Here is a 9,812-nt window from a genome sequence, read left to right on the forward strand (position 1 = left end):
ATTTTTTTAATTGTTTTCCCCGAGATGCTCCAAAATGTCCACGAGGGGGAGATGGGGTACATTGCCACAATGTTTTGCAGCCTCCCATTCTAGGCCCAGGAGGTGACTTGCTTTTCTCCCACTCAAATAAATAGGAAACAAGAAATGATTTCTGCATACCTCTGTGTTGTAAAAGACCTCTCTTTGGGACTAAAATGACCCCAAATGATTATGAGAATGCCTCCCGCGTCTCCTAGAAGGTGTTTGGTAATTATTATTATTATTATTATTATTGTGGAAGCAGATACATCAGACAGGTGTGACCTTCCAAGGCCGAGTCCAATAAGCGTATGAGTGCAGTTTAGACAAGCCAAGGAAAAATGAGGAAGAGGAGGAAGGCCTTCCAAAGTGGGACATTTTAAAGGCAGATGTAAAATCGGGAAGGAAGAGGTATGTGCTTTAATCAGGTCACTTGTATGGCATCTACAGTACCATATAACATCCACATGATCTGCTTTGAACTCCATTATATGGTAGTGTAGACTTTTTAAAAATGGTGTCAGAAGCAACTTGAGATAACTGCAAGTCGTTTCTTGTACAGGAGAATTGGCTGTCTGCAGAAACGTTGCCCGGGGGATGCTCGGATGTGTTATCCTGTGGGATGCTTTTCTCAGGTACCCTCATGGGAAGTTGGGGCTGACAGACAGGAGCTCACCCCATCTCACAGATTAGAACCACTAATCTGTGAGATGGTCAGCGGTTCAGCCAGCACAAGGGTTTAACCCATTGCATCACCGTGGCTTAAAGAGCTGGGCATGTTTAGCCTGAAGAAGAGAAGGCTGAGAGGAGACATGAGAGGAAGAAGGGAGCAAGCTTGTTTTCTGCTGCCCTGGAGACTAGGACGCAGAACAATGGCTTCAAACTACAAGGAAGGAGATTCCATCTGAACATTAGGAAAAACTTCTTCACTGTGAGAGCAGTTCAGCAGTGGAACTCTCTGCCCCGGAGTGTGGTTGAGGCTCCTTCTTTGGAAGCTTTTAAACAGAGGCTGGATGGCCATCTGTCAGCGGTGCTTTGAATGCAATTTTCCTGCTTCTTGGACTGGATGGCCCATGAGGTCTCTTCCAACTCTATGATTCTATGAATCCCAGTGTAGACTTATATAATCCAGTTCAAAGGAGATCGTGTGGATTGATTTGATAGTCTGGATTATAGGGCAGCATAAAAGGAGCCTGAGAGATCATGGCGGTTTTGGGAAGCCAAAAGCTTGACTTGGTAGACCACATACAGCCCTTTCCTGAGCTAATATAGTGTTTTGTTGTTGTTGTTGCTCTGATTGAAATGATTGAAGATGCCAGAGACTGAATGTGGTCTTATCTGAATACACTCATATCCTTGTTCCAAATATTCCAGTTCTCAATCAGGGAAAGCATTTTAGTAGACAAAACCAGGCCCACATTTCACATGTGAAAATAGAAAGGCTCTTGCCACTCTAACAAAACTGCAGTAGAACCATCAGCTAGTTAAATATCTAATACACACTCCTTTGCAAAGAGGCTATTCACAGCAATAGCTGGCCATGGTTTGAATTTCCTTTTTTCTTGATTGGGAGGAGAGGCTGGGATGCAGATATTCCTATCTCTTGCACCCGCATCTGACATCAAGTGGTTTGACAAAGCTCCTGGATAATATTAGCCCTGGCCGCTGCTTCGCTTTGCCCCCTTTTGTCTGTCTCCCTCCCTGCTCTCTTCCTCTTCTCTGCAAGGCTGACTCATCCTGCAGTACATAGCTTCAGTGTAAAAATCAAAGCCGGCAGATCTGTTGTGTTCACTACAAATATTATCATTATGTCCAATCGGCTCCTCTGTCTCCCTCTCGTCATTTTTTAATTCCTTAATTAGATATGGGGGAAGCCTGGCATTTCACAGCCAGCCCCCTGGCTTCTCATGCCGCAGAGTGGAACAAAGTGAGGGTAGTGCTTGCAGAGGCTCGCAAACGGGTGAATCACCCGTTCTCAATGGCCCAACTGGCCTGACAATGCAAGGATATCTTGGTGTGATCCATCGTCCTCCCCAGGGCCTGAAGGAAGAAGTAGTATGGGTGCGAAACTGCAGAGCTAGAAGCATCAGGGTTAATCTTGGGTATGTTCATCAGTTAGTAATTTCTGCGCTTGGCCTTCCTTCCTTCTCCACCACCATATGGCATCTTCATGATTTTCTCACAGCACCAGCATGCGCAACTGACTCCATTATACAAAAACATGCAATAGCAGTAAATGAAAGAAAGAACTTTGTGGGTTCATAATGTTTTATGGCAGAGTTAGGGCTCTTTAGAAAGGTAACGGAAAAAGTTTGGCAACTGCTGCTCTAGAGAGGTGACCAGGTGTTCCTGATTGTTTCCTGGCTGGAGTTCCCCTGTGTTTGAGTTTTGTATTTTTATTTACTGTTATAATTTTAGAATTTTTTAGTACTGGTAGCCAGATTTTGTTCATTTCCAAAACTCAAACACAAGGGAGCTAGGAAACAATGAGGAAAAACTGGAAATTTTCCAGGCAGTAACAAGCCACGCCTACAACTGTCAGGCCATCAAATGCTAATCAAGGTGGCCAATTGAAACATCCACACCTAGCTCCAACAGACAATTTCTTTCTCCCACCCTGCACCTTCCACAGATATATAAACCTAATTTTCCAGTTTCCAACAAACCTCACAACCTCTTAGGATGCTTGCCACAGATGCAGGTGAAATGTCAGGAAAGAATGCTTCTAGAACATGGCCATACAACTTGAAAAACCTACAACAACCCAGTGATTCCAGCCATGAAAGCCTTCCACAATACATATTGCTAGTTTGTTTGCAAGAAAACAAACTGGAACCTTGTCAAAGGCCTTACTGAAATCAATACCAGTGTTTGCTGTAGAATGGATACACACATTCTCTTTTTGGGAGAAAACTAAAGCAACACATGTTGAGCAGGCATGCCTTTTGCTGTGATGTTAGCATTTTACAATTCTTACTAAGCAGCATACTTTTCTTGCAAGACAGGTCTTCTTCCTTCGCGAGCTGTCCTTGTGTTTGCTGTGCAATGACCTTTACTTTTTCAGGTGTTGCCCATTTTATTTCTTTCATGGAACTGTGATTGTGCTTTTACCATGAACTACCCATGAATTGCTGGGTTTTTTGGTCTGTGCTCAGTATCTTTCTTTACCATATCTAGCCATGGAATTCCCTGATCTTGACAAAATTAGGTTTTCTGAAATCCAAAGTCTGCATTTGACTCTACTTTTTCTAGTACCACATGATTCCTAAAGTATCTACTGCTTTGATTGCAGATACCATATCCTTATTGGTTAGGATCAAATCCCCTTGTTCCTCCACCTTTTAAAATAGGAATTTGGGTAAAGGCATGCAAGTGTAAATGTCACCATGATTCCATTATAAATACACAGAAGCAGAAGTCTTGTCTCCCCTCCTACTGTCCTAGTTATGTCAGTATCTCTGAGAGGGACAGATGGTAAAACATGTCTATTATGTGCTCTTCACAGTTTACAGAGTATATATACATGTCTTACTTGACTATCTCTACCCATCTAAAAGCTATGATTAAGGAGGCACAGCCTTATACAGGTTTCCTAACAAATGTAAGCTCCAAATTATTCTGGTTATCCTATATAAACCAGTGTCTGAACCCAAGGGGCAGCTGGGCTTTCCACAGAAGTTGAGGAAGCAGGAACCCATTTTGTTTCCTTCTGTTTCAGGGTAAGCTTTGTTTAAATTTAACAGCTTTCAGCGTTGCTTTCTTTGAGAGGCGGGGCTTCCTGAGTTTAAAAATTAACTGCTCTGTTTGAGGGGAGGGGCTTCCTGAGTTTAAAAATTAACTGCTCTGTTTGAGAGGCGGGGCTTCCTGGTTATCCTATATAAACCAGTGTCTGAACCCAAGGGGCAGCTGGGCTTTCCACAGAAGTTGAGGAAGCAGGAACCCATTTTGTTTCCTTCTGCTTCAGAGTAAGCTTTGTTTAAATTTAACAGCTTTCAGCGCTGCTTTCTTTGAGAGGCGGGGCTTCCTGAGTTTAAAAATTAACTGCTCTGTTTGAGGGGAGGGGCTTCCTGAGTTTAAAAATTAACTGCTCTGTTTGAGAGGCGGGGCTTCCTGGTTATCCTATATAAACCAGTGTCTGAACCCAAGGGGCAGCTGGGCTTTCCACAGAAGTTGAGTAAGCAGGAACCCATTTTGTTTCGTACACTCAGTAACCTATACTTTCACCCCTGCATACAGACAACATCAAACACACACCAAGAGGAGGTCATTAGCAACCTCCAGATGGAACAAACACGAAAACTTCCCATCTCATGCACAAGCTGTGGCATGTTTAGCTTTTTCACACTACAATTACTCAATTACATCTGCCCCAAGTGTACACAGATCACTCGCATGGAACACAGGATACGACAACTCGAGGACCGCATTAAGACCCTTAAGGACATTCAGGAACTTGAGCTGTTCTTAGACACCACACACCACACTGGCCTAGACACGCAGCCCATATCACACCAACATTACGGGGAGGCTCAACAGAACAGCACCTCAGATGTGGACAACCCTCAGGCTTGGAGAAATGTCACCCTTAGAAGGACACATAGGACCCGGAAGCCTCCTCAGAATATTTCTGCTCAGCTGCAGTTACACAATAGATTCCAAATTCTCACACAACTAGCACCTGACCAAGAAACACAACATATTGGGGAAGACCAGAATGGCTTAGATACTGATCAGTGGCTCATCCTTGATCAGTGTGCAGGGGATAGCCCTGACTGGGACAACACTTCACAACATTCACACTTGCACAATCGTGCAGGTGTACCATCCCCAACCATAGACCAGGAGCAACAGGAACACATACAGGAGAACCATAGGCTCTTGGACTAATCTCAATGGATTGTCCTTGACGAATGCACCGGGGATGTCGAGGAGGAGGACAACACTTTTCACCTACACAATTCACACGAACAGGATCACTTTTCTGGAGACCTACACACTACATTGCACAAAAGGGGCCCTGTCATTCCTGAAAGTAAACAGGTCTTGGTAGTAGGCGACTCCCTCCTTAGAGGAACGGAAGCTGTCATTTCCAGACCAGATGGGATGGCTCGAGAAATATGCTGCCTACCGGGGGCAAAAATACACCATATCACTCAGAGGCTCACCAGGCTCCTCAAGCCCTATCACCGTCCTCCCCTCATGTTGATTCATGTAGGAACCAATGATACTGCAAGGCATACGTTTCAAAAGATCACAAATGATTTTCGAGCTCTAGGAGCAATGCTAAAAGAATGTAATGTACAGGTGGTCTTTTCATCCCTCCTCCCTGTTGTAAGACACGGACCCACAAGAGCCAGAAAAATAGTACAGGTCAATGACTGGCTTAGAAAATGGTGTCAGGAGGAACGCTTTGGCTTCCTCGACCATGGCCTGTTATTCCAGGAGGATGGCCTACTGGCAAGGGATGGGGTGCATCTCACACAAGTAGGAAAACACCTTCTTGCTCACAGACTCGCAAACCTCATTAGACGCACTTTAAACTAGGTCCACCGGGGGAGGGGGACAACAGCCTTGCGAACACTACTTTACCCATAATGTCTGGGAATCGCCAGAAGGCTAAACGGAGGGCTGCACAAACACAACAAGGACCAAGTACCAAAAGCACAATAATCCCAATTAAACAGCTCAAGGGAAGATCTCAGGGGCTCACATGTCTTTACACTAATGCACAGAGCATGGGAAATAAACAAGACGAACTCCAACTTCTAGCACAACACCACAAATATGATATCATAGCCATCACTGAAACCTGGTGGGATGACTCCTATCGCTGGAATGTAGATATCGAGGGGTATAACCTCTTTCACAGAAACCGAACAAAGGGGAGAGGAGGCGGAGTAGCCTTATATGTCAAAAACTCTTATGCTGCAGAAGATATTCAAGACAGCAATCTGGGAAACCAGCTTGAAATCATCTGGATAAGAATCAAGGAAACTGGGACTCAAAAAGATGTCGTTGTAGGCGTCTACTACAGACCCCCAAGCCAGGAGGAAGATCTTGATGAAGTCTTCTGCCAACAGTTGACCAAACAGGCACAGAAAAGAGATGTAGTAGTCATGGGCGATTTCAACTATCCCGATATTTGCTGGAAAACAAACTCGGCCAAGAGTACAAGGTCCAACAAATTCCTCGCTTGCCTGGCAGACAATTTCATGGTCCAGAAGGTAGAAGAGGCAACAAGGGGATTGGCTACTCTTGATCTCATCCTAACAAATGCGGAGGACCTGATCGATGTGGTCGAAGTGGTAGGATCCTTAGGGGCAAGTGACCATGTGCTCCTGCAATTTGAGGTACAAAGGAAGGCCGAAACTAAGACAAGTCAAACCCGCATTTTGGACTTTAGGAGAGCTGATTTCCAAAAAATGAAGGAAACACTGAGCAGCATTCCGTGGACACAGATACTAAAAGACAAGGGAGCTACGGATGGATGGGAATTTCTCAAGAGTGAAATACTCAAGGCGCAATTGCAAACCGTGCCAACAAAGAGAAAAAATAGGACAAGTGCAAAGAAGCCAGAATGGATGTCCAAAGAACTTCTAACTGTGCTAAGACACAAAAGAGACATGCACAAGAAGTGGAAAAAGGGAGAAATCACCAAAGAAGAATTCAAACAAATAGCCAACACCTGTAGGGAAAAGGTCCGCAAAGCTAAAGCAAAAAACGAGCTCAGACTTGCCAGGGACATTAAAAACAATAAAAAGGGCTTCTATTCTTATGTCAGTAGAAAAAGGAAAAACAAGGAGGCAATAGGACCTCTTCGAGGAGAAGATGGGGCAATGCTGACAGGGGATAGGGAAAAGGCAGAACTACTTAATGCCTTCTTTGCCTCGGTCTTCTCACAAAAAGAGAGTCTTCAACCTCAGCAAGATGGAGTGGATGAGGGATTGGAGGACATCCAACCCCAAATTGGGAAAGAAGTCGTCCAGGAATACCTGGCCGCTCTTAATGAGTTCAAGTCCCCAGGGCCAGATCAACTACACCCAAGAGTATTGAAGGAACTAGCGGAAGTCATTTCGGAACCATTGGCAACCATCTTTGAGAGTTCTTGGAGAATGGGAGAAGTTCCAGCAGATTGAAGGAGGGCCAATGTGGTCCCAATCTTCAAGAAGGGAAAAAGGGACGACCCAAACAACTACCGTCCGGTCAGCCTCACGTCGATACCGGGCAAGATTCTGGAAAAGATTGCTAAGGAAGCGGTCTGCAAACACTTAGAAACAAATTCAGTCATCGCTAATAGTCAACATGGATTTATCAAAAACAAGTCATGCCAGACTAATCTGATCTCTTTCTTCGATAGAGCTACAAGCTGGGTAGATGCGGGGAATGCCGTGGATGTGGCTTACCTGTATTTCAGTAAGGCCTTCGACAAGGTCACCCATGACCTTCTGGCAAGGAAACTAGTCCAATGTGGGCTAGGCAAAACTACGGTGAGATGGATCTGTAATTGGTTAAGTGGACGAACACAGAGAGTGCTCACTAATGCTTCCTCTTCATCTTGGAAAGAAGTGACGAGCGGAGTGCCGCAGGGTTCCGTCCTGGGTCCGGTCCTGTTCAACATCTTTATTAATGACTTAGATGAAGGGCTAGAAGGCATGATCATCAAGTTTGCAGACGACACCAAATTGGGAGGGATAGCCAATAGTCCAGAGGACAGGAGCAGAATTCAAAATGATCTTGACAGATTAGAGAGATGGGCCAAAACTAACAAAATGAAGTTCAACAGTGACAAATGCAAGATACTCCACTTTGGCAGAAAAAAATGAAATGCAAAGATACAGAATGGGGGAAGCCTGGCTCAAGAGCAGTACGTGTGAAAAAGATCTTGGAGTCCTCGTGGACAACAAGTTAAACATGAGCCAACAATGTGATGTGGCGGCAAAAAAAGCCAATGGGATTTTGGCCTGCATCAATAGGAGCATAGTGTCTAGATCTAAGGAAGTAATGCTACCCCTCTATTCTGCTTTGGTTAGACCACATCTGGAATATTGTGTCCAATTCTGGGCACCACAATTCAAGAGAGATATTGACAAGCTGGAATGTGTCCAGAGGAGGGCGACTAAAATGATCAAGGGTCTGGAGAACAAGCCCTATGAGGAGCGGCTTAGGGAACTGGGCATGTTTAGCCTGAAGAAGAGAAGGCTGAGAGGAGATATGATAGCCATGTATAAATAGCCATGTGAGAGGTAGCCATGTATAAATAGCCATGTGAGAGGTAGCCACAGGGAGGAGGGAGCAAGCTTGTTTTCTGCTTCCTTGGAGACTAGGACGCGGAACAATGGCTTCAAACTACAAGAGAGGAGATTCCATCTGAACATTAGGAAGAACTTCCTGACTGTGAGAGCCGTTCAGCAGTGGAACTCTCTGCCCCGGAGTGTGGTGGAGGCTCCTTCTTTGGAAGCTTTTAAGCAGAGGCTGGATGGCCATTTGTCAGGGGTGATTTGAATGCAATATTCCTGCTTCTTGGCAGGGGGTTGGACTGGATGGCCCATGAGGTCTCTTCCAACTCTTTGATTCTATGATTCTATGATTCTATTCAAATGGCTAAATGCCAGATATTTAACAGGCTCAGACTCCAGAAACACTGGGAAGATTTTTCCAAGTCAAATGTAGATAATATTGACTAGGATTTATATATTTCGTATGCAGCCAAATCTGGCTCCAGTTATTCTACAGGAACAGTACCTGAACTTTCTAAAATATAGACTGGACTTGTATTAAATTCTTAAGCATAAATAATATGTAGACACGTTTTTTAATGCGTAAAGTAAGGTCTTTATTTTGGTTATACTTTTGTAGTTTACTACCATTGATGCTAGGTGGATAGGATATTATATCCATGCATAATTCTGTTTCTCTTAGTAATACTTTAAAGACTGTTTATGCACTTAGGTGTGAGAGTTATCCAAAAGACATACTGTCAGCATTTGCTAGGAACAGGCCTGGAAAGAAGCTGAATGAGTAACAGCATAATAAAGTAAACCAAGTATTAGGGATCTTTTGACTTTTCTCCAGGTTAAATTAAAATGCACAATGGAGAGGTCCTTGGGGCACCTTCTCCTCTGAATTAACAATTTTGAGCAAAGTACTGCTGGAGAACAAAATCCTCCCTCCCTGTGACAAAATAGACTTTTGCTCTTCCTCCTAAAAAGAGCTATTTCTTATGTCTTATCTTTCACAGTAACCTATGTGCAAACAATTTGTTTCCATTCCACCATATTCAATACAATTTGGAAACATTCTGCTTTTCATATTTACAAACAGGGGCTTGTATCTGTCCAAGGCTAGATAAGGAAGAGAGATAGGGGTTGCATTTCAAAGAGAAAGATAAGGAAGGCCTGGAACAGAGGCAGAATAATCTGCTGAAGAGGAGTAGCAACTGGTTTTTAGAAGCTGTGAAGGAATACAATGTTCAAGGATGTTGTCTTTTATGGCTTAATAAATACCCACTTGTTTGCATTAACTGTCTCTGGCAGTCTCTATCAAACCTGATAATGAGTCATGTGATACCCCAAAATTTCTATTGGTTTACATCAAGTGTTACAAAGGCCCAAAAACCCAATCCAGGATGGGATTACGTTGGAAACGATTGGAACTGTGGGAGCGGCCTAAGAAAGGAGATCACATATACCTGAACTAAACAACTTGTGTGATAGGGCTTCTGCAATTTCAGAGAACTGGTACTTTTGTCATACAGAATCTATCACTTTAACCCTTCCACTTTTTTCTCTTTTTTA

Source organism: Anolis sagrei, chromosome Y, assembly GCF_037176765.1.
Source record: "Anolis sagrei isolate rAnoSag1 chromosome Y, rAnoSag1.mat, whole genome shotgun sequence".
Taxonomy (NCBI): domain Eukaryota; kingdom Metazoa; phylum Chordata; class Lepidosauria; order Squamata; family Dactyloidae; genus Anolis; species Anolis sagrei.